The following is a 27341-nucleotide window of genomic DNA, read 5'->3' as shown; positions in this document are numbered from 1 at the left end:
GATTTAAAACACATTATCTCCTTGTTCTGTTCAATCAACTGTCTCACGGCCTATGTATAGGTTCCTCATGAGCATAATGAAACATTTTGCAATTCCTGTTCTTTTAAATGATTTTCATAATATTCATGATCTGCACAGTTGACTGACTTTGTATAAGCAATAAAACACAGGTAGACACCTTTTTGGTATTTTTGGTTTTCCTCCAAGATCCTTGTGACATAAGCAATAATATTTTTCATTCCATCTCCTCTTCAGAATCTGGCTCGAATTTCTGGAAGTTACTTATACTAATGCAAGAAAATTATCTTCAGCGAAATTTTATTATTTATGATACTAGTCATATTGTGTGATAAATTCTGCATTCTGTTGGATCATCTTTTTTTTGGAATGGGCACAAATGTGAATCTCTTTCAGTTGATTGGCCAGTCAGTTATCTTTCTTGAAAATTTCTTGGCATACACAAATGAATGTTTCCAGCATTTCATCTATTTGTTGAAATATCTCAATTGGTGTTCCATCAATTCTTGGAGCTTTGTTTATAGTCAGTATCTTCAGTGCAGAACTTCTTCCTTTAAGTCCATATGCCACTTCCTGAAATGGTTGAACACTGATAAATTCTTTTTGGTACAGTGACTCTGTATTCCTTCCATCTTCTTTAATGCATTGTTCAATATTTTGCCCAAAGAATTCTTCAATATTGCAACTCAATGAAGGAACTTTTTTTCTTCATTTCTTTCAGCTTTAGCAATGTGAATTATAATATATTATGATAATCCTCTAGTAAGGAAAGGAGGTTGCTTCAAGAACATAATGACTCTCCTAATAATAAAAAAATAATAACTTGTTTAGTTGTATATTCTGAACATTTTATCCTAGTAACTATTTACCTACATATGATCTTAGAAATGTACATACATTAATAAAGTATAATATTTGAAAATTCTACAAAAAATAATCTATGCTATGTAACAGCAATTTATTTGGGTATTCAACTGTGCCATGTTTGAGATACAGTTCAGCTTAAACACTGTGTATTGCCCAGTGATATGGATATTAATAAATTTAGTTATTGTTCTTTTTCCTGAATTACATGCACATTGTTCATTTAGTTTCTGAGATGGAATGCCAATAAAGGGAAAAAAAAAAAAAAACCTAATTGAATAGATTTCTATAGCTAAGAAGATTCTAATTCATGGCTGAACACAAATATGAGGTTTGTTCCTACTTTGTAGATTAGAAAATGACCCCTTGTGGAGCATTATGCCTAGAAAGATAATCCTGAATGGAAGTGTCAATGTAGCAAACTCCTATTTATCCCTCATGACAACTTCAAGGCTTGTTCTTTCCTCAGGCCTTTGTACATTCTCATTTTCTGCTGTAGTTATTCTTCCAACAAATTTTGAAATGATAAGTGGTGTCTGACACCCTGATATGTTTAAATGTCACAGTCTACACTTACCAACATTTATCTCTCTGTACTTCATCATCCAAAATTTCTACATCTCATTACACTTTTCTATTTTCTTTACATAGCATTTATTACTAAGTAAAATTGCAGTATTTATTTACTTATTTGAACATTTATCCCCTGCTTCCTCTAACTAGAATATGTTGTTGTTGTTGTTATGTGCTGTTGAGTCAGACCTGACTCATAGTGACCCCTCCTTGGGCTTCTGAGGCTGTATCACTATAGAAGGAGATTGCCCAAACTTCCTTCCAAGGAGTGGCTGGCACATTGTAGATACTTATTACATATTTGTTCCATGAGTGAACAATAAATAAAAATCAATACAATGTCATCACTATATTTTATCCCTAATTCTGACAGATGATTCTAGTTGTAACAGAGGGTATATATTTGCATGATTATAATAATTTGATTTTTTAAAAATCTTTACCCAACAATTAGAGACTATCCCCCCCACAAGCACACATGGAGCAATTATAAATAATGACCACAATGTTGGTTACTCATCAAGTTTTAAATACCAGAGAACCAGTAAATACACAATATATCATGTGTCCAAAACACAATGCTATATTTAATACATAAAGGAAAATAACAATAAAAAATAACTTTAAAAAGATATTTATAAAATTAAAATCTCACTTCTAAACTGATTAAAGAAGATTCCACAAGAGAAACCATGAAATATTGAAAAATGAATGATAATGAAATACTATATATCAAAATATGTGAGACATAGCTAAAACAGTACTTATGGGAAAAGGTATAACGTGCTTATGTTATAAAAGGAGGTTGATATTTCAAGAAACAATCAATTCAGAAATAGTAGAAACTGTGAGATGATAAAAATAATAGGAACTAAAGGAGCAAAAACCAAAATATGAAATGAAAATCAACATAGCCAATAATTTAACTTTTATAAAAGATTGCAAGAGTATACTATAGATGATCATATGTCCTAAAATTTAGAATAATCTAGAAACATCCAGAAAACACTACTGAACAAAATTTTCTCAAGGAGAAACAGAAAATCCAAATAGTTCAATAATAAAGAAATGGAATCATTGGTGAATGATCTTCTACAGAGAAAGCATCACACCCAGGCAATTTCATAGGTGAGTTCTACAAGACTTTAGAGATAATTTCAGTCTTACATAAATTCTTCTAGGCAATACAAAATAAGAGAACAGTCACTGTCTCCTTTTATTAATCTAAAATAACCTTGATATCAAAATTAGGCAAGGATAGTAAATGAAAAATAATTTGTAGTCCAAAACACTTATGTACGTGAGTGCAAAAAAAATCCTGAGCACAATATCGACAAATGTAATCCAAGTTATATATATATATATATATGTATACACACACACACACACACACACACACACACACATACATAATAGAGCATGGGGAGCTCTGGTAACATAGTGCCTAAGGTACTTGACTGCTAACCAAAAAGCTGGCGGTTGAAACCCGCCAGCCACTCCTCAGAAGGAAGGTTGGGCAATCTACTTCCCTAGTGATACCATCTTGGAAACCCAAGTAGGGATCACTATGAGTCAGGTCTGACTTGAGGGCAAACAACAACCACAACAACAGCAGCAATAGAGCATGACAAAATTTTTATATTCCAGGAATTCAAGGTTGACATAACATTACAAAATTTATTACTAAATTCACTATATAAATAGATGTTATAAAAGAAGAATATGGTGTTCTTAATACATGCAGAAGGAACATTTAATAAGATTCAAAATTCTGAGGAAGAGATAAACCCACAATCTATAACAAATATAGTTAATGGGAGAAATATGGAGAACACTTTTCTAACTCAGAAGTCAAAGATGCTTATTAACCCAATCCATATTAACAATGTTCAAATCAATGAAAACAACCAAAGCTTTTGCCACTGAGTCAATTCTGATTCATAGTGACCCTATGACTAACATTGCTTCAGAGGTGTTAAAGGCAAAGCTAGTAAATGTATTAGAGAATCCCACCTGCCCATCAGCTCCCCTGTGGGAGCCCCCAAGTCATAGCTTTTAGGTCACAAAAACTGATCACAGTTTCAGGGACTAGATCACAGTACTTGGGTCCTAGGTCCTAGGTCCCAGATCACACTCCTGAGTCACAGCTCCGGGGTCACACCTTCTGACTTACATATAGATCCAGGGTCATGGGTTCCAGTTGTAATCAACAACTGAGGTAGACCTTTTAGCTCAGCAGGAGTGACAGATTTACTGGACAGCATCCTCTTGAGGATCTTCTCATATCTTCACCTCCAGATCTACCATATCCCCAAGGTCTGGAGGACATCGGCATTAAAGAGTGTTAGTGCAGATGGTTCACTATGCAGAGATGACAGGTTGTAAGTCTGACAAAACTGAGGAGGTCCAAGGCATGAATGGAAACCTCTGTCTAACCTTCAGTCCCTAAGCTGAATCCAAATTACTAATATCTGGAATGTCTAGAAATCACTGGCTGGCTGAATTACCCAAACTTGGTGCATATTTGAGAAAGAACTTGAGAAGCAACTTCCCAAAACATTTAAGAAGATGGAGCTGCACAATGAGAAGAATTTCTAGTCTAGAAACATGGAGGTTGCAGCACTGTTCTCATAGCCTTTTCTCCAGGTTCTACTTGCTCCTGAGCAATATTACAGTCAGTGGGGACCTGACCACATCCCAGTGGCCTCATTTAGGTCCTACTCAGAGTGGCTACCCTGACCAGATGGAAATTTCCCATGGTCCTTATTTGATTAGCTTGTAATCAAATTTTACAGTGACTGAGAGTTCCTTGAGTGCAGGAATTAAGTTCTATGCTTGGATTCACAAGGCTATCCCAGTGGAGAGTACATAACTTCTATGGATAGATTAACTTTAACCTCATAGAAAGCTCTCTTCACTCATTTCTCCTCTTAATTACTACTTTTTCTATGTATAAAGGAGAGCAAATAAATAAAGAAGAAAATAACTAATTAGGCTTCTAGAGCTAAACTTAATAGTTGTTTCCAAATATCAGGACCTGAACAATTGTGAAACAGTGCAGCAACAGCTTCTCTCCAACTTCACAACCAAGGAACTAAGGATATTCATTGCACAATTAAAAAAAAAAAAAAAAAAAAACAATATCCCTTCCCCACTGCCATCAAGTTGATTCCAACTCAGAGAGATCCTACAGAACAGGGTAGAACTGTCCCATAGGGTTTCAAATAAATCTGTACAGAAGCAGACTTCCTTATCTTTTTCCCATGGATTGGCTGGTGGTTTTGAATTGCCGGTATTTGGTTAGCAGTCCAATGCTTAAACCACAGCCCCAGGAGAGCTCCTCTCAAAACTCATTGCCTGCCAATAATTTCAACTCACCCACAGAGTTCAGAGCAGAACTGTGTTCCACAGTGTTTTAATGGCTGACGTGTTTGCCAGCCAGGGACCCTCATTGGGTAGTAGCTTCCCATTTTGACCTATCAACTCAATCTCTCCTGTATCTGCTACCAAATAATCTAGAAATGCATTCACAATCCCACTCTTAAAATCCCTTAACATTAATTCACACTTAGTTTTAATTCCTAACTGTGGCATATAAAATTTCACTAATTTGTCTCCTTTCACTTCTTTTCTCAATCTTAATCCTTCCCAATCCTTTGTAATTGAATCATAACCTTGTTTAATTAAGATATCTCTGCATTTACTCATGAAGGAATTTGGTTAATTCCTACTGTGAGAGTTAAAAACCTTGGCTTGGAACCAGATGCATTAGGGGTAAATTTGGGAAGTTAACTTCTTTCATCCTGAGTTTTATCATTTGAAAATTGGGAATAATGTCACCCAGATCCTAGAATTGTTGAGTTATTAAAAGTTATGTGACACACCCATCACTCATCTGTCAGACTGGGTGGGTGTGCATGTTGCTGTGATGGTAGAGTCTATGCCCTTGGTATTTCAACACCAGGAGAGTCACTTTTGGTGGACAGGTTTTAGCAGAGCTTCCAAACTAAGACAGAGTAGGAAGAAAAGCATGGCCAGTCCTACTTCTGAAAAAAAAAAAAAAAAGACTACTGGCCACTGAATACCTTCTGAATAGCAGGGAGCAAGGAAACATAGTCTAATAGAGTGCAAGAAGATGAGCCCCTTAGGTTGGAAGACTGCCTCCTCAAAGTACAGTTGACCTTAATGACTTGAATGGAGTAAAACTTTCTGAACCTTCATTTGCTGATGTGAGATGATACAAAGAAACAGCTGCAAAGGTCCATTAATAATTAGAACCTGGAATGTATAAAGTATGAACCCAGGAAAATTAAAATTTGTAAACAATGAGATGGAATGCATAAAGATTGATATCCTAGACATTAGTGGGCAGAAATGGATTTGTATTGACTATTTTGAATTGGACTGTCATATTGTTCACTATGGCCAAAATGACGAATTGAATAGGAATGGTGTTACGTTCATCATCAAAAAGAACATGTCAGGATTTATCTTTAAATAAAATGCTATCAGTGATAGCATAATACCCATATACCTACAAGGAATACCAGATAATGCTACTATTATTCAAAAGTAAACACAAACCACAAAAGCCAAAGATAAAGAAATTGATTTTTTTTTAATTTTACCAAATTCTAGAATCTGAAATTGACCTATCATGCTATCTAGATGCATTGATTATTACTGAGAATTGGAATGTGAAAGTTGGAAACAAAGAAGCATCTGTAGTTAGAAAATATGTCTTGGTGATAGAAATGACACTGGAGACTTCAGGGTAGAATTTTGCATGACTAACAACTTACTCGTTGAAAATACATTTCTTAAACCACATAAACAGAGACTTTTCACATGGACCTCAGCCAGTGGAATACACAGGAATCAAATGGACTAATCTGTGAAAAGAGACAATGGAGAAGTTCTATCAGAAAATTTAGGGGCATACTGTGGAACAGACCAAAAGCTGCTCATATACAAGTTCAATTTGAAGGTAAAGAAAGGCAAAATAAGTCCACAAGAGCCAAATAATGACCTTGAATATTTTCTACCTGAATTTAGAGACCATCTAAAGAGTAGATTTGATGCATTGAATGCCAATGACTGAAAACCAGACGAGATTTGGGATGACATCAAGATCATCACACATGAAGCAAGCAAGCAAAAGATAATTAAAAAGACAAGAAAGGAAGAAAAGACCAAAATAGATGCCAGAAAAGACTCTGAAACTTGCTCTTGAATGGAGAATAGCTAAAGCAAATGGAAGACTTGATGAAATAAATATGAACAGAAGATTTCAAAGGGCAGCATGAGAAGACAAAGTAAAGTATTATAATGAATTGTGCAAAAACTTGGAGTTATAAAATAAAAACATGCTTGGCATTTCCCAAGCTGAAAGAACTGAAGAAAAAATTCAAGCCCTGAGTTGCAATATTGAAGGATTCTGTGGGCAAAATATTGAATTATGCAGATAGCATGAAAAGAAGATGGAAGGAATACAGAGTCAGTCCACCAAAAAATATTAGTTGATATTCAATCATTTCAGGAGGTAGCATATGATCAAGAACTGGTATTAATGAAGAAAGAAGTCCAAGCAGTACTAAAGCAATTGGCATAAAACAAGCCTCCAGGAATTGACACAATACCTATTGAGATGTTTCAACAAACATATGCAATACATGAGGTGCTCAGTCATTTATGCCAAAATCTTTGGAAGACAATTGCCTGGCTAACTGCTTGGAAGAGATCCATATATATATATATATATATATATATATATTTTTTTTTTTTTTTTCCCTTCCAAAGAAAGGTCACCCAACAAAATGGAGAAATTATCAAACAATACATTAATACTGCACATAAGTAAAATTTTGCTGAAGATAATTCAAAAATGGTTTTAGCAATATATTGACAGGTAGTTACCAGAAATTCAAGCTAGATTCAGAAGAGGACTTTGAACGAGACATATCATTACTGATGTTAGATAGATCTAATGAAATACCAAAAAATACCAAATACTAGAAAGATGTTTACCTTTGTTTTAATGACTTTGCAAAGGCATTCAACTCTGTGGATTATAACAAATTATGAATAACATTGCAAGTAATAGGAATTCCAAAATACCTAATTATACTCATAAGGAATCTGTACATAGACCAAAAGGCAGTTGTTCAAACAAAACAAGGGTTTTAAATAAGGAAATGTATGTGTCAGGACTGTATCCTTTCATCATATTTATTCAATCTCTATGGTGAGCAAATAATCTGAGGACTTGGATTATATGAAGAAGAACATGTCATTGGGATTGGAGGGACACTCATTAACAACCTCAGATGTGCAGATGACACAATCTTGCTTGCTAAAAGGAAGACTTGAAGCACTTCCTGATGAAGATAGAAGACTAAGGACTTCAGTATGGATTACAATACAACAAAAAGAAAACAAAAATCCTTCCAACTGGACAAATAAACAATATCATGATAAATGGAGACAAGAGTGAAGTTGTGAAGGATTACATTTTACTTGGATACACAATCAACAACCACAGAAGCAGCAGTGAAGAAATCAAATGGCATACTGCCTTGGACAAATCTGCTACAAAGGAGATCTTTAAAGTGTTAAAGAGCAAAAATATCACTTTAAAGACTAAAGTGTGTGTAACTCATGCCATGGTATTTTCAATAGCTTCATATACATGCATATGACAGCTGGACAATGAATAAAGTAGGCCACAGAAGAATTATGCATTTGAATAGTGGTGCTGGTGAAGAATAATGAAAATACCATGGACTGACAGAAGAACTAAGAAATCTGTCTTGGAGGAAGTACAGGCAGAATGCTCCTTGGAAGTGAGAATGTCCTGACTTGGTTGCACAAAGAAGTAGGAAATATGTCCTTGGTGATAGAAATGACGCCAGAACTCACATGACAGAATTTTGCAACACCAATGACTTATTTTTCACAAATACCTTTTCTTCAACAACATAAATGGCACCTATACACATGGACTTCACCAAATGACGTACACAGGAATCAGATCAACTACATCTGTAGAAAGAGGTGAAGGAGAAGCTCAGTATCTTCAGCCAAAACAAGTTCAGCAGCTGACTGTGGAACAGATCATCAAATGTTTATATGCAAGTTCAAGTTGAAGCTGAAGACAATAAAAACAAGTCTGTAATAGCCAAAATATGACTTTGATTATATCTCACCTGAATGTAGAGGTTATCTAAAGAGTAGATTTGACACATTGAACTCCAATACTAAAAACCACAGGAATTGTGGGATGACATCAAAACAATCATCCATGAAGAAAGCAAAAGGTCATTAAAAAGACAGGAAAGGAAGAAAAGACCAGAAGAGACTCTGAAAGTTGAACTGAGAGAAGCTAAAACAAATGGAAGAAATGACAAGATAAAAGAGGCAAACATATGATTACAAAGAGCAGCTCGAGAAGACAAAGTCATTTATTATAATGAAATGTACAAAGACCTGGAGTTAGAAAACGAAAAGGGAAGAACATACTTGGCATTTCTCAGGCTGAAAGAACTGAAGGGAGAAAAAAAAAAAAAAATCATGCTTCAAAGTGCAATATTGAAATATTCCATGGTCAAAATGTTGAATGACGCAGGGAACATCAGACAAAGATTGAAGGATTGCACAGAGTCACTGTACCAAAAAAAATTCATCCATTTCAGGAGATAGCATATGATCAAGAGCCAATGATATTGAAGGAAGAAGTTGAAGCTGCACTGAAGGAATTGCTGAAAAACAAGGCTCCAGAAATTGACGGAATACCCATTGAGATTTTTAAACAAATGGATGCTGTGCTGAATGCATTTGTCTATGCCAAAAAATTTGGAAGAGAGCTACCCCGCCAACTGATTGGAAAAAATTTGTATTTGTACCCATTCCAAAGAAAGTTGACCCCACAGAAAGTGGAAATTATGGAACAATATCATTAACTGTGCTCATGAGGAACCTGGACATAGATCAGGAGGCTGTCATTCGAACAGAACAAAGGGATACTGTATGCTTTAAAATCAGGAAAGTTCATTGTGGTTGCATCCTTTCACAACATGTATTCAATCTGTATGCTGAGCAAATAATCCAAGAAGCTGGACTATATGAAGAAGAACATTGTATCAGGATTGGTGGAAGACTCATCAACAACCTGCAATATGCCGATGACACAGCCTTGCTTGCTGAAAGTGAGGATGACTTGAAGCACTTACTGATGGATATTAAAGACAACAGTCTGCCTTATAGATTACACCTCAACATAAAAATTAATTAATTAATTAATTAAATTAAAATCCTCATGGCTGCACCAATAAGCAGCCTCGTGATAAATAGACAAAAGATTGAAGTCATTAGATATTTCATATTACTTGGTTCCACAATCAACACCAATGCAAGCTGTTGTTGCTGTTAGGTGCTGTCGAATTGTGTCTGACTCATAGCAAACCTATGCACAGCAGAATGAAACACTGCCCGGTCCTGTGCCAGCCCCATGATCACTGCTATACCTGATCCCATCATAGTAGCCACTGTATCTATCCATCTAGTTGAGGGCCTTTCTCTTTTCGTTGACCCTCCACTTTACCAAGCACTATATCCTTCTCCAGAGAATGGTCCCTTCTAACAACATGACCAAAGTAAGTGAGACCAAGTCTAGCCATTCTTGCTTCCAAGGAGCATTCTGGCTGCACTTCCTCCAGGACAGATTTATTAGTTCTTTTAGCAGTCCATGGTACTTCCAGCATTGTTCTCCAACACCATAACTCGAAAGCATCAACTCTTCTTCAGTCTTCCTTATTCATCTTCCAGTGCTCACATGCATATGAGGACATTGAAAATACCATGGTTTGTGTAAGGCATAATTTAGTCTTCAAGGAGATATCTTTGCTCTTCAGCACCTGAAAGAGATCTTTTGCTGTAGATTTGCCCAAGGCTGTACATCTTCTGATATCTTGACTGCTGCTTCCATTGGTGTTGATTGTAGAATCAAGTAATATGAAGTCTGACAACTTCAATCTTTTCTCCATTTGCCGTGATGTTGCTTATTGGTCCAGTTGCAAGGATTTTTGTTTTCTTTACATTGAGGTGTAATCCACACTGCAAACTGTAGTCTTTAATCTTGATCAGTAAGTGCTTCACATTATCCTCACTTTCAGCAAGCAAAATTGTGTCATTTGCGTATTGCAGGTTGTTAATGAGTCTTCCTCCAATCCTAGTGACACGTTCTTCTTCCTATAGTCCAGCTGCTTGGATTATTTGCTCAGCAAACAGATTGAATAAGTATGGTGAAAAGATACAACCCTGAAGCATCTCCTTCTTGATTTTAAACCATGCAGTGTTCCCTTGTTCTGTTTGAACAACAGCCTCGTGGTCTATGTACAGGTTCCTCATGAGTACAATTAAGTGTTCTGGAATTCTTATTCTTCTGAATATTATCCATAATTTGTTATGAGCCACACAATCGAATGCTTTTGTGTAGTCAATAAAGCACACGTAAACATCTTTCTTGCATTGTTTCCTTTCAGCCAAGATCCATCTGACATCAACAATGATATCCCCCATTCCACATCCTCTTCTGAATCCAGCTTGCATTTCTGGAAGTTTCCTGTCTATATGCTGCTACAACCTTTTTTTAATTATCTTTGGTAAGGTTTTACTTGTGTGCAATATTAATGATACTCTTTCATAATTTCCTCATTCTCTGGGATCACCTTTGCATGGAACAGGTACAAATATGGATCTCTTTCAGTCCATTGACCAGATAGCTGTCTTCCAAATCTCTTGGCATAGCGAAATGAGTGCCTCCTGTGTGACATTCATTTGGTGAACCATCTCAGTGAGTATTCCATCAGGTCTTGGAGCTTTGTTTTTTGCTAGTTCCTTCAGTGCAGCTTCAACTTCTTCCTTCAGTACTATTGGTTCTTGATCATATGCCACCTCCTGAAATGGATGAACATCCACCAATTCTTTTTTTTTTTGTACAGTGACTCTATATTCCTTCCATCTTCTTTTGATGTTTCCTGCATCATTCAATCTATTGCCCACAGAATCTTTCAATATTGCAACCCAAGTCTTGAATTTTTTTGTCAGTTCTTTCAGCTTGAGAAATGCTGAGTGAATTCTTCCCTTTTGGCTTTCCAACCCAATGTCTTTGCACATTTCATCATAATAATTGACTTTGTCTTCTTGAGCTTCTCTTTACAATCTTCTGTTCAGCTCTTTTGTCTTGTCATTTCTTCCATTTGCTTTAGCTTCATTCAAGGGCAACTTTCAGAGTCTCTTCTGACATCTGTTTGGTCTTCTCTTGTTATCCTTTCTTTTTAATCACGTTTTGCTTTCTTCACGGATGACGTTCTTGATGTCATCCCACAATTCCTCTGGTTTCATTCTATGATGTTCAATGCATCAAATCCATTCTTTAGATGGTCTCCAAATTCAGGAGGGATACATTCAAAGTCATATTTTGGCTTTTGTGGATTTGTTTTAATTGTGTTCTATTTCAAGGGAAATTCACACATGAGCAGTTGATGGTCCATTCCACAATCAGCTCCTGGTGTTGTTTTGGCTGAAGATATTGAATTTTTCCATCGCCTCTTGCCACAGATGTAGTCAATCTGATTCCTGTGTACTCCATCTGGTGGAGTCCATGTGTATAGCTACTATTTATGTTGCTGCAAAAAAGGTATTTGCAATGAATGAGTCATTGCCAACACAAGCAGCAGTCAAGAAGTCAGATGACATATTGCACTGAGCAAATGTGCTACAATAGATCTCTCTAAAGTGCTGAAGAGCAAAGATATCTCTTTGAAGACTGAAGTGCACCTATTCCAAGCCATGTTATTTTCAATCACCCCATCCACTTGTGAAAGTTGGACATTGAATAAGAAAGACTGAAGAAGAGTTGCTACTTTTGAGCCGTGGTGTTAGTGAAGAATACTGAAAGTCCTATGGACTTCCAGTGCTAACAAATCTATCCTGGAAGAAGTACAGATAGAATTCTCCTTGGAAGTGTGAATGGCCAGACTTCATCTCACGTATTTTGGTCACATTGTCAGAAGGGAACATTCCCTAGAGAAGGATGTTATGCTTGGTAAAGTGGAGGTTTAGCAAGAAATGGGAAGGCCCTCAATGAGATGGGTTGACAGACATAGTGACTGCAACCATGGGCTCAGGTATAGCAAGGATTGTGAGGCAAGTGCAGGCCTGGGCAGTGTTTTATTCTGTTGTACATAGGGTTGTTATGGATCAGAGCCAACGTGGAAGCCCCTAACAAGAATAGCAACAACTTCAGTCATGTTGTTAGAAGGGACCACTCTCTGGAGAAAGATACCATGCTTGTAGAGTGTCACCAAAAAAGGAAAAGAACAGAATGGATTGACACAATGGTTGTGACAGTGTGCTCAAGTATGGCAACTATTGTAAGGATGATGCCAAACCAGACAGTATTTTTTTTCTGTTGTACATAGGGTAGCTGTGAGTCAGAACTGAGTCAACAGCATCTAAAAAAAACCAAAAATAAGCACTTGCACACACAGTTCCTCGGGTTGTGCAAATTGTTTGTGCTCAGCCTCTAGACTTAAAAACTTTGTAGTTCAAACCCACTCAGCTCTGCTGCAGGAGAAAGTGCTGGCAATCTGTTTTTGAAAAGATTACAGTCCTGGAAACCCTATAGAGCAGTTCTACTCTCCACAGGGAAGAGTAACACATGGGGTCCTCAAGAGTCAGAATTGATTCAACAGAAACAGAGGTTTATTGTTTTTGTTTTTGTTTTTTAATGCTTGTGCATTCTTGCAAGGTGTTGGATAAATAGGCTGGATGGATTATGCATTTAGCATACAGCCTGGTTTATGTTATAAAGTTATACAGGTTTGTATCTTTCCCCTTTGATTCTCCCTCCTGCTGAGATATGAAGATTCCCCCACCTCTATGATCCTTCTTAATCCAGCACAACATACTGGGGAGACCTCCATCAAAGCACCTATCACATTGTCTTAATGGTTTCTTTTTCTTTTTTTAAATTGGACACTATCAGTCCTCTGTTATTCTTTGAGGACCATGTGTTAGGGCTTGATATCCCCAAAGGTAAACACAGCACTGCACATTGCTTGTGCTTAGTAAGTGTTTACTAAATGAACAGAAAATATGTTGTTTTTTTTCCCACTGATTGAATAGCACTTTATGTTATCATGGACAACTCAAGTCTTTTATTGCTTGAATATTAGCAAAAAACAAAACAAAACAAAAAACATTATTACCTTTACTCATAAAGAGGATTTTATCATTTGAAATTATGAACACTGTGTTTAAAGTTTCATAATGTTTGCCTATTTTCTTTCAAAATGTCTGATTTTCTATGAGAATGTTTGTATGTGTGCATTTGTTTATTTATTTGTTTTGCAGCATTTTAAATTAAGTTCTGGAGTGGTTAAAGGAATGTCAGGAACCCAGATGTAGCAAAGAATATATAACTATCATCAAAGGAGAACTCTCTCAATGAAACAAACAGTAACATTTCCTGAAATCCACCCCCTAATTTCTCCAAAATGTTGAGGGGAAATACATTGCTATGGCAATCACTAAGGAGGGACACAAATTGTTTATCACTATGAGCTGTGGCCTCTGTCTTTGCAAATGAATGCCAAAATACTGCTTTCCATCTGTATCCCTTATGATACAGAGATGATAAATCATAGCACCTTATCCTAAACTTGATCTTACAGATGGAAAAGAGTCTGAATGGAAGATAGATATTCAGTGGATTTCTTCTGGACATTAAGATCTGAATGAGCAGGTAAAGGAGAAACCCCGCATTATAAAAGCTGAGGGAGGTAGCCATTGCGTTCAAACCAGTGAGATGCCACGCTTAAAGGAGTTTTTCAAACTGAAAAGTGTAATGGAAATTATTTTTATTACCCTCATCTATGCTTCCTTAAAAGGAGCTCTGGTGGCACAGTGGTTAAACCACCCAGGTGCTAACCAAGATGTCAGTGATTGAAACCCACAAATCACTCCATGGGAGAAAGATGAAGCAGTCTTTCTTCTGTAAAATTTATAGCCTTGGAAACCCTGTGGGACAGTTCTACTCTGTCCTAAAAGGCCATTATGAGCAGGAGTTGACTAGATGGCAGTGAACAGTGTGTGTTGGGTGGGGGTGGGGGGGTGCTTCCTTAGTTGTCTGTACATAAACCAGTAACCAGTTGCCTTGGAGTCAGTTCCAACTCAGAGTGAGCCCATGTGTGTCACAGCAGATCTGTGCTCCATAGAGTTTTCAATGGCTAATTTTTTCAGAATTGGCTCACCAGGCCATTCTTCAAAGGTGCCTCTGAATGGACTTGAACCACCAACCTTTACATTAGTAGCTGAGCCTGTTAACTGTTTGCTTCACCTAGGGATTCTGATCATATCTTAGATGTCTCCAAGTATTTACCCTTTTAGAATTTCCAGTCCACAATTTGCTCTTTTTTATTTTTATTAATAATGTGAATATATACACAAATACGTACCTATAAATCTGTGTATAAGCTATTTGTTATATAGATATATAGATATATAAAGCAACTGTGTAGTATACTTTTTTTAATGAAACTTCATCTATTTTAATTTATATAATTTATATAACCTTTATTAGAACAACATCTGGAATAAAGTAAATGAATGTTAAGTGCATAGTTTTTGAAACAGAAAAATGCATTCCTTGCCAATATTTCCATCTCCTTCACTGGACCACGGATATCTTTGTATTCCTGGCATTATGCCTGGAGCATATTGAAAAAAAAAGAAAAATAGAGTATGCTTTACAAATAGCTGAATGAGGAAAATAAAGATAGACACTTCATGGCTTTGTCAACCAAATAAGTTAATGTTACAAATACAGACCTAAATATGACAGAAAAAAAAAAAAAAAAAGAAATGCTAGCTGGGACTACGTGAATTTTCTACAATGAAAAAGCACCAATTGAATTCAATGGGGTTTTTTCTACTCCTCAGTTTAACAAATTTTAATAAACTTCCCTCTTCTCATCTGAACTCCCTTAAATGTAATAGGGACACAAAGGACAGGGAGCAGGGGTCACTTTTGTTGATGAGTGGGGAGGCCAAAAGAGGTAGTGTCCATCCCTTCATATTAGGAAAGTCTCACGATTTAGACCTGTTCTCCCTCTGAAGTTGTGAAGATACAAAAGTAATGAAGATACAAATGGTAAGAAAATGTGTTTTCACCATTCATTTAGTTTGCTTATGATCTTAGGGCAATTGTGGAAGTAGAGGTTGTTGTTGTTGTTGTCAGGTGTCGTCAAGTCACCTCTGACTCACAGTGACCTTCCTTATGCACAGCAGAAGGAAACACAACCCAGTCCTGTGCCAGCCTCATGGTCCTTACTATACCTGAGCCCATTGTTGAAGCTGCTGTGTCAATCCATCTCTTTGAGGGCAGAGTGGTTAGGAACAACTAAAGGAGATGAACTTGTCTGTCAGTTTGTCATCCTGTGGTGGCTTGCGTGTTGCTGTGAGGCTGGAGGCTATGCCACCAGTGTTGCAAAATGCCAGCAGGTTTACCCATGTAGACAGGTTTCAGCAGAGCTTCCAGACTAAGACAGACTCAGTAAAAGGGAGAAGCCATCCACTTCTCAAAGGATGGGCTAGTGGAAACCTTAAGAATCACAGTGAAACACTGTCTTATATATTACTGGAAGTAGAAGAGGAAATGGAAATGGGCCCTTTTACAGGACTCTGTCACAAATGTGAAATGGGATATGTATTTAACTATCTGTGGCAGACTTGTTTAATTGTGAATGGTAGTAATGCTGTCTTTTAATTGCAAATATCTAGGGCAGAGCACTGCCCCCACACAATGGAGAAGAGCTTCCGCTGGGGCCAAGATCCTGGGACTTTCACTTACGCAGATAAGCACTTTCTGATTCACTCCTAGCAACTCTTTATGTAAAACAAACAACACTGAGGAAAGTACCACTCAGCTGCATACACCAAGTATTCTAGAAAGTTATTTTCCTGTATGACACCAAGTCATACCTAGAACAAGCTCATAGAGGCACTAAGGTGTGGGGCACAGTGTCTTTGCTGAGGATGTTCAAAGGTTTTTAAGACAGTATTTGGAAAAATGTGTTTTATACATAGCTAATACAAAAGGTCCTTAATCTTTTTTCAGTAGTTTAGCAGTTTTATAATTTCATTATTTTTTCTTCGACATATAAAATAAAAAAGTAAACTTTGCTTTAATTTTCTTCTGTTGTTGTCCTTGACCAGTTAAGTTTGTTTTTGTTAAAGTAGCATTTCACAAATATTCTCTTGTTTTACTGAAATATTTTATGAAATGGGAAGCTACCAAATGCCAAGAAACAAGGGTCAGGTATTATGTGTAACTGTGTATATGTATCTGTGCGTATGTAACCATCTGTATTGGCGTGCACTTATCTGACAAACACATTCACTTATATTAATTGTTATGATTCTCTATAGTAAGTTTTATTATCCACATTTTAGTAATGAAGAAAGTGAGGTTTGTCTAGGGATTTGTCTAATGCCGTAAGAGTAATAAGTGGTTGAGAAGATTTGGCAAATAAATCCCATACTCTAAAAAGGTTCAAAGAACTCTGGTGGCATAGTGGTTAAGCATTTGGCTATTCAACAAAAAGCTAGTGGTATGAACCAATAAGCACCTCTGCAGGAGAAAGCTAAAGCACTCAACTTTCCTAAAGATTTGCAGCCTTGGAAACCCTATGGGAAATTTTCTCCCCTGTAATAGAGTCACGTAGAGCCTAAGGCATTTGACTGCTAACCAGAAGACTGGCAGTTCAATGCCACCAACCCCTCCTCAGAGGGAAGATTGGGCAATCTATTTGCATAGTGATACCGCCTCAGAAACCAAAGGAGAGGTTGCTATGATTTGGATCCCACTCGATAGCAGTGAGTTTGTTATTTTTTGTTTTGTTTTTTGGTTTATGAGTTGGAAATGACTTGATGGCAGTGGTTTTTATCAAAGTTCAGATGCTTACTAAACACTTACCATGTTAAACACTGACAGATAACTATCCTTAATTGTAATATTATAATCTATTTATTAATATATTATTAAAATTTTATTAATAAATTATTAATATTTAATTAAGAGATTTTTGTACTAGTTTCATCGAGCTACCTTAAAAAATGACCACAGACTACCTTAAATAAACAAAAATGTATTTTCTAATGATCTGGAGGCCAGGGTCCAAAATCAAGGGGTCAGCAAAACAACACTCATCTGAAAACTCTTGAAGAGGTTCTGTTCCTTGCCTCTTAGAGCTTATCGAAGCTCTAGGTGATCCTTGGCTTTTGCCTGCATCACTCTAATCTCTGTCTCTGGGGTCGCATTGCCTACTACTCCTCTTCTGTCTCTCTTTTGTGTGTCTCATAAAATGATATGGATTTAGGGCCTATCCTGATAATACAAAATGATCTCATCTGGACATTCTTAATTAAGTTACATCTGCAAAGACATTTTTATCCAAATAAGGTCACACCCACAGGTTCTAGGGAGTAGGACATGGACATAGCTTTTGAGAGGCCACAAATGAACTCACTACATTTTTAAAGCCAGAATGAGAATTTATCAGTTATTATTAGGGAGCTCTGGTAGCATAGTGGCTAAGGCACTTGACTGCTAACCAGAAGGCTGGCAGTTCGAACCCACCAGCCACTCCTTGGAAGGAAGATGGGGCCAATCTACTTCCGTAGTGATACTGCCTTGGAAACCCATGGAGGGGTCGCTATGAGTCAGGTCTGACTACACAGCACATAACAACATCAACAACATTATGCCATAGTGGTGAAAGTATTTGATTACTAATCAAAAGCTCAGCAGTTAGAACCCACCAGCCACTCCGCTGGAGAAAGATGAGGTAGTCTGCTTCAGCTTTTGAAACCATATGTGACAGTTGTACTCTATCTTGAAGGGTTACTGTGAGTCAGAATCAACTCAACGGCAGTGTTTTTCCTTTTCAATTAATTTATTTTCCAATTGCAGGACTCTTGGTGGTACAAATGGTTTGTGCTCAACTGCCAACATTGGTGGTTTGAACTCACCCAGTGATGCCACAGAAGAAAGGCCTGCCAATCTGCTTCCATAAGATTACAGCCAAGAAACCTATGGAGCAGTTGTACTCTGTAACACATGGGGTCACACTGAGTTGGAGTTAACTCAACAGCAGTAGATTTTTTGTCTGCTTGTTTTGTTTTATTTTGATGTACTTATTGAAATGCATATTCTGGAAGAGTTATACTTTTCTGAATAGAGAGGATTCTTTCATTCTTGAAATATAATCCTTTCTGGTCTTGACAAATGAACTGTATATACTGTGCTATCTCTGGGCTGATGATACAGACAATGACATATCAGTAACTTAAAACTATTTATAATTTAATGTTATTTATTTTCAGAGTATTTATTTGTTATTCAGATTATTATATTAGCATTACTACCTTAATAATAAAATAAAATAAAATTTCTTTATTTATTTTTTCCTCCACATTCTCTGGAAAAATTTTGGACAAGGGATTTAGCTGAAACAAAAATATTAATGTTTCAATTTTAAAGTTGCCTTGTCTTAGATCATTTAAAAAAGCTAATTCTTTGATTTTTTAAAGCCCTGTCATGTTTAGTAGTATATTCAGACTACTTACCTTTTAAAATCAATTTTCAATCTATATTTTCCAAGGGAAAAAAAAATATTTCTTGCTTCTCAGTATTGACCAAAAGTTATATACAGTATTTATAAGTTTTTTTTTTTTTTTTAATTGTCTTCTGGACATGTTGTATATTTTCTTCTGAAATTCAATTTTTTTTTTTCTTTTTCTCTTATTCAGTGTTACTGGCCAAACATATAGATTTCATAGTAGACCTTTCCCTTGGGTTTTTACTGTTCTGGCTTTTATTCTTACTGACATTTCTAAACTTTGTTAAAATATTATACCTTACTGTAATTACTCATTTAGAATCAGTAAATAAGCAGAATATGTTATTGCTCTATCATTTTATCCTATTTCCCCAGTAAATAGTAAACAAATAGTAAGTTTTTATTAATAAAAAAGCAATATCCTTTAAATTAGGGTTTGCAACAATAAAATCTCTATTTTCTGCCTTTGAACTTGAAGCTACCACTCCAATCCACTGCACAGTCACAGACACCATTTATCTCTGCCTTTTACCTTGTCACCTCCTTAATTTCACCAGAGGCATTGCTAACATCTCCATCTAATAATTTCTACTAACAACCCAGAACTCAATTAGCATAATAAGCATTTCCCATCTGCACTGAGGAGGCTCCTCTTCATCAGTCTGAAAACTAACTACTGTACAGAAAAATAGCAGGGAATAATTAGAATTTAAATGCACAAACCCCTCAAAGGAGCCCTGGTGGCTCAATGGTCGATTGTTTGGCTGCTAAACAAGAGTTTAGCATTTGAACCCATTGTATGGCTCCCAGGGGGAAATAAAAAAGACCTCGGAATGTGCTTCTCTAAAGATTACAGCTTTGGAAACCCTGTGGGGTAATTCTACACAGCCCTATAGTGTTACTGTATGCTGGAATCAACTGGACTGCAAAGGTATTTGGTTTTCATTTCATCTAATGTGTAACCCCCTCCAATCAGAGACACCAGTACTTTATTAATCCCACAGTGTACTGTGGGAGCTCTGGTAGTGTAGTGTCTAAGGCACTTGACTGCTAACCAGAAGGCTGGCGGTTCAAACCCACCAGTCACTCCTTGGAAGGAAGGTTGGGCAATCTACTTCCATAGTGATACTATCCAGAAACCCAAGGAGGAGTTGCTATGAGTCAGTCCAACTTGATGCCACATAACAACACAACAACAGTGCACTGTATTTTCTTGACCTCTTACCTTGTCGTTCACTTTGCATTACCCACCCACTTTGTCTGGGCAACTTCCAGCTCTGCCATTCTGCTCTTGCTCTGTGGAACACCTATTCTTTCTCCTCACCCTTTTCTAGGTTTTTCATCCACTTTCCTCTTAGGAAAATATTTCTCCTGCAACCCTATCACAAAAAACAAAATGAAAAAGTCTCCTAACACTACCACCATTTCAAAAACTATTTAAAATTGTTTATCTAAGCTGAATACTCAGTAGTCCATCATGTTTAATAATTATGTACTCGTGAGAAAAACTAACTTATCGTCTTTAAATTTGCACCTAAGATTTTCCAAATACTTCAAATGAAGAAAGAGTATATAACAATAACTTGTAAAAATATTCAGAGAACTACAGTACCTTTTAAGATTTGAGTTCCTCATCTTAAGAATATATATATATATTTTTCACCAATAAAAACTGATAGTTTTCCATGATTGTGTTAGCATTTCAGAAAAAAAGGGAAGAAAGCACTAGTGCAAACAAAACAGAGTTGATATATTCTTGTATCTGAAATCCTTGAGCCAGATTTGTTCTGGAGTTCAGTATTTTTCACATTTCAGAAAAGTATTACTATGCAAGTGACATTACAAGCACCACCAGTATCTGGGGGCAACACCTTGTAATTAAACCCATTTACATATCTCAGTTCAAACTGAATATTTAAACTAGATGAGATAAATAAATAGTATTTTGTCAGATGAGGAAATATTTTGTCATAAAAATAATTTTAAAGCCAAAATTTATTAAGAGTTGTTTGGTTTTGTTTTTGCTTAAGTTTGATTGGGTCTGATTGCACAGCTATATAGATTTGAAATGCTGGATATAGATTAAGGACTGTAAGACTGTACTATCAGAATCTAAGACACAGTTTCATTATATGCTGCATTTTCTGTTATCAGAGCTGATTTTTTACATTATATTTCTCCTCTAAGCAGATTTTTCTCTACATGTCTCCTTGGTGAAGGATATGAAAGCAAGGGGTTAGGTCAAATCCACTGACTGAATTTAAAGATACGGAAGCTATGGAGATGCTTTGTATGTGGTGGTTATTGCTGGTCGTTAGGGTCTAAAATATATGGGGAAGAATGAAGGTGAAAGGGAAAAACATATTTTAACTTGAAATACATCCGTATTTTTAAATTATACTAACAAGTGCTTAGATACATTGTTTGTTGCGAGGTGCCATTGCATTGGCTCTGACTCATAATGACTCACAATGACCCTATGTTCAAGAGAATGAAACTCTGCCCAGTCCTGCACCATCCTCACAATGGCTGCTATGCTTGAGCCCATCATTGCAGCCATTGTGTCAATCCATTTCTTTGAGGGTCTTCCCCTTTTTCTCTGACCATCTACTTTACCAAACATAATATCCTTCTCCAGAAAATGGTCCCTTCTGAAAACATGACTAAAGTAAGTGAGACAAAGTTTGGCCGTCCTCACTTCTAAGGATCATTCCAGCTGTATTTTTTCCAAGACAGATTTGTTTGTTCTTCTGGCAGCTGATGATATTTTCAGTATTCTTCACAAACACCAAAATTCAAATGTATCAGTTATTCTTCTCTCTTCCTTATTTATAGTCCAACTCTCACATTCATATGAGGCTAACAAAATACCATGGCTTGGGTCAGGCACACCTTAGTCTTCAAAGTGCCATCTTTGTTCTTTCACACTTCAAATAGGCCTTTTGTGCAGATTTTCTCAGTGTAATATGTTGCCTACTTTCTTAATTTCTGCTTCCATGGGCGTTGATTATTGATCCAAGCAAAATGAAGTTTTTGGCAACTTCCATCTTTTTTACATTTTTTGTGATGTTGTATATTGGACCAATTGTAAAGATTTTTGTTTTCTTTATGTTGAGATATAATCCCTACTGAAAGTATAATCTTTAACTTTCATCAGTAACTACCTCATGTTATCTTCACTTTAATCAAGAAAAATTGTGTCATATGCATGTTGCAGGTTGTTAATGAGTCTTCCTCCAATCTTCATGATGCTTTTTTCTTCATATAGTTCAGCTTCCAGGATTATTTGCTCAGTATACAAATTGAAAACTTAAGAATACAGTTGTGACACATACCCTTACTGATTTTATATATTGTGGTATCTCCTTGTTCCACTGGAATGGCAACCTCTTGGTCTATGCATGGGTTCCTTATGAGCACACAATGAACTAGGAGGTAGAAAAGAAGCACTAAACATGTTATTAGGTTGATTAACAGAGATGATCCATGAAACCAGGACCCTCAGCATCTAAATCAAAGAATCATTTCCCATAAAGTTTTTGATTGTTTACAACAACCTCAGAAGTTACTCCTTTTTGTTGTTGTAAATATATCTATTACACAACTTTTGCCAGTTCAACCTTTTTCTTTTGCAGCTGCACAACTTATTGATCACAATTATAGTAATTGACTGTGAAACTCGACCCTTAATCAATGTGATTTTTCCATCACTGTTAAGCTCCTTTCCCACCTACTTGGCACATCTGGTAACTACTAATCAACTTTGATCTCTATAAGTTGCCTTCTCTTGTCTTTTTATATAAATGAAGTCATATAGTATTTGTCCTTCTGTGACTAACTTATTTCGCTCAGCATCATGTCTTCAAACTCCAAAAATGAATGGCATTTTGCATGTAAAGGTTATCAACAATGATATATGCTGCTCTAGTGTTACTCTAGGAGCTCTGGTAGCATAGTGGCTAAAGCACTTGACTGCTAACCAGAAGGCTGGCGGTTCAAACCCACCAGCCACTCCTCGGAAGGAAGGTTGGGCAATCCTACTTCCGTAGTGATACTGCCTCGGAAACCCAAGGAGGGGTCACTATGGGTCGGGGCCGACTTGACGGCACACGACAACAACAACACAACAAGTGTTACTCTGTATTAGTCCATTATATTACTATATCATAACATACTTACCAATATTATTCTTTGTGCACATTTAGATTGTTTCTTTTATTCTCTTATTACAAGTATTGAGGCAATGAATATTCTCGCATAAACCAACTTGTGCATATATGTAAGTTTCTTTGGAGTATATCTAAGTATTGAAGTGGTCAAGCATTTTGTGTTACTTACATCAGTAATATTTAACTTAGATCAACAATCAATGCTCATGGAAGCAGCAGTCAATAAATCAAGTGACATATTGAATTTGGCATATCTGCTGAAAAACCCCTCTTTAAAATGTTAAGAACAAAGATGTCATTTTGATGATTAATGTGCACCTGACTCAAGCTATGGTATTTTCAATTGCCTCACAGGCATGCAAAAGCTGGACAGTGAAAAAGGAAGAAAGTAGAATTCATGTATTTAAATTATGGTATTGAGAAAGAATATTGAACATACCATGGACTTTCAGAAAAATGAACAAATCTGTGCTGGAGGGCATACAGACAGAAGGTTCCTTAGAAATGGGAATAGCAAGCCTTCTTCACACATGTTATCAGGAGACATCAATCCCTGGAGAAGGACATAATGCTTTGTAAAGCAGAGAGTCAGTAAAAAGAGGAAGACACTCAATAAGGTGGACTGACACAGTGGTTGCAGCAGTGGGCTCAAACATACCAACTATTGTGTGGATGGTGCAGGACTGGACACGACTTTGTTCCATTATCCATAAGTTTCCTAGAAGTTGGAGTTGACTCATTAGGTACCTAACAAAAACAAGATATTTACTAGAGAAATTCCTGGGTTGGAGAATATGACCAAAGGAGCTCTGGTGGTTAAGTAGTCATGGCATTTGACTGCTAACCAAAAGCCCAGTGTTTTGAATCCATCAGCCATTCCATGAGAGAAAGATGAGGTAGTCTGCTTCCATAAAAATGTACATCCTTGGAAATCTGTGAGGCTGTTCTACTCTATCCTATAGGGTCACTATGAGTCCAAATCAACTGATGGCAGTGGGTTTGTTTTGGGTTTAGACATGACAAAGCTTTTAAAATAGTCTGTGAGGTCTTATGTGATCTATTCCTCCCGTTAGGTCTGTGATTTTATCTCCCTGTTACTCTCTCGAGTTCTAATTCTGCTTCAGCACTTCTAGCTTTCTCACTGTCCCTCAAACTCCCTAGGCATATGTCTGCCTCAGAGCTTTTGCTAATTTTACATTTTAGTCAGATACTCTTCTCCCAGATAATTCTATAGCTTATGCTCTTAACTATTTCCAGTCTTTGTTTACCCTTTGGGAAGCTATTATTATCTTTGTGGGAAGATTAAAATATTGATTACTGTTCTATAGGTGATAAGATTATTCCAGTTTTCAAATATATTAAATACATATTGGCATGTTATATTTTATTAAGAATTTGTGAATAGTTTTATTCCATAATCAAAAGTGAACCTTTGTGACTCACTTCTACCTTAAATCTTTCTTTTAACTCAGCTTATACCAATGACACAAGAACTTGGAAGGATTTCTATTTTATAATAGATATGTTGAAGTATTCAAGGTGAAAACGATTTGATCTTTGAGTGCAAACTAACATTTACACTTCTCTTATGCATTCTTTTTTTTTTTTTCTTTTCATCCTGACAATGATGGAAGATAGTTTGGGGAAAAAAAAAAGGAGCAGATACCTTTTTCAAATGTAGGGTCTTGCAGGAAGCATCTAGTGTTGGAATTCTCTGAAATATAACCAAACATAAGTGAAAATAAAGTAATGAAATTTATGGTGGCAGGAGACCTGACATTAAACTCTACTCTGTCTGGCTCTGAAGAAATACCTAGAAAATTTCAAAACATTTTGAAGGGAAATAGGGATAAGATCCACATAAACAAAACTGAAACTATGCCAGGTACTGCAGTTCTGATAAGTCAATTAGGAAGATGGTTAAGACAAGATATTTTAACTGCAATATGATTTTGTTTATTATATACATGCTGTAATTAGCAAAAAAGAATGGTGTGAAAAATATAGGGACATTTAAATTTATGTCCATATTCAATAATTTTCTCAGTCACAATAATAGATTATAATTAAGAGTAAAATGTTCTTTAGGAAAATTCAAATGTTTTCTAATAAGATAACCAAGTTGTAAATGAAAGGCTCTGCCAGAGTATAGTTGCTGAATTTGGTGATTTATAACTGATCAGAAGTTATAGGATTTATACACATTCTGTAATTTCAGAGGAAAATATATACATTTCCATCAGGCATATCCACACTTTCCTCTGTGTTACCCAGAAAAAAGGGTAATAATGAACAGAATATTCCTTATTATGATGTTCCTAGAGGATCCTTCTGAAAATCTAGTAAATATGTGCTGAATTGATATTCCTCAGCAAACTGGATATTGGATTTTATTATTAAAGGACCTAGTTCAAGTAGAACACATGAGATGTCTTTTGGGTCAGGGAAATTAAACTGTCACAGTCAGGAGAAATAAATTGTCCCTAGATGGAGGACTCAAATGTTGGTTCCAGATTATTTCCAGCTTGTTCCTCCCACTCCTTCAACTTGTATTCCTTATGAGCAAATTCTTGTTATAGTCTTTGATCACCAACCTTCTTAAAAAGGTTGACTACTAGGGAAACTGACCCATTAAAAAAAACCTTAAGGGCTTACTTATCATACCAATTAGTGTTTGCAATTTAAGTCAAAGAAAAATATCTCCAAAATGAGATAAAACTAAATGTTCTCGAAGACCCAGAAAATCATGTGACATGTGATTACCTTATGTGCTTAAAAGATTTATCCTACTGCAAAGGCACAGGTTGGAAACATGAACTGCTAAGAATAATAAAATAATAATAAGAGGTAAGCAAATAGCAAGTTCCAGAATCCAAATATCAGAGAGATAAAATTACATACATGTAAATTAAATATGACCTCAAGATAAGCAGAGTTTCAGTGTGAGATTTGTGACTTTTTATTACTACAATTATATTAACTAGTGGCACTGGAGTGGTCTCCTACATATTATAACTTCACAAAATAGCTCTGAAATTTGTGCTTTATTGTAGAGTTACCATCCCAGAAGATTAGTGAAAACTACACTAGTCATTTATCAGGGATCTTCACAGTGGCAATGTGTACAATTAAAGGACATGGATGGATTCAAGGAAGATTCTGACACTAATTCTAGAACAAAGGCTGAATTAGCTGTCCATGTGATGTTTTGAAACCACCTCTTGTGCCACAGAAGGTAAAGAAAGATGTGCTTTGTGTGAATAAAGAATGTTTTTAGCAGCCTGAGATTCTACTACTGTAATCACAGTTACTGATGAGCATCTCATATAACAAAACAATATAGAAGAGTCTATTGGAAGAACAAATGATTGCATATCAAATGAGAGATGTAGCATGTGTGACTAAAAACCCAGAAACTGAACAATAAACATGACTGTACATCAGATAGTTGCCCTGAGAATAAGAAATAAATTGATGGGCAAAAAAGTGTTGAGGTGGGGTTCCAAAAAATGGCAGACTAGACAGAAAGACTGCACAGACTGTCTTCAACAAAGAAAAGGGAAACCAATTAACACAGACACAGAAGATAATCCTGGACCCCTGAGCCTTGAAGTGAAGGATATAGAAGTGCACTAAACCCCAGCTAGCACAAGAATTTGCGTGAAAATACCAAAAAAGGAGACATACGGAGCTGCGGTGTGGCAGTGATCCTGAGCGATCCTGATGGCACAGACCCTTGGAGATTCCCAAGGGGTGGTAGGACTTAAGAATTAACCTAAAAATCACCCTGCTAGCCAGGGACTGCACAGAGGACTGTGCATGGTGGTTGGGGAACAAACAGAGAAGGTGAAGAGAAAGGTGGGCTGAGCTGTGGACCTTTGCCAGTCTGGAGGATGCCGCCATTTTGAAGGTTTAAAAAGTGCCTTGACTATTTTGGATATTTAAAGAGACAGCATTCTTGCAGATTCCTGGGGCTTAAGAACACATTATGCTTTCCAGCAACCCCAAGGACACTCAGGACCTGCAAGACTGACAA

The sequence above is a fragment of the Orycteropus afer genome, unplaced genomic scaffold (assembly GCF_000298275.1).
Source record: "Orycteropus afer afer isolate SDZICR_OR568_19922 unplaced genomic scaffold, OryAfe1.0 scaffold00025, whole genome shotgun sequence".
NCBI lineage: Eukaryota > Metazoa > Chordata > Mammalia > Tubulidentata > Orycteropodidae > Orycteropus > Orycteropus afer.
This window is presented reverse-complemented; position numbering follows the sequence as displayed.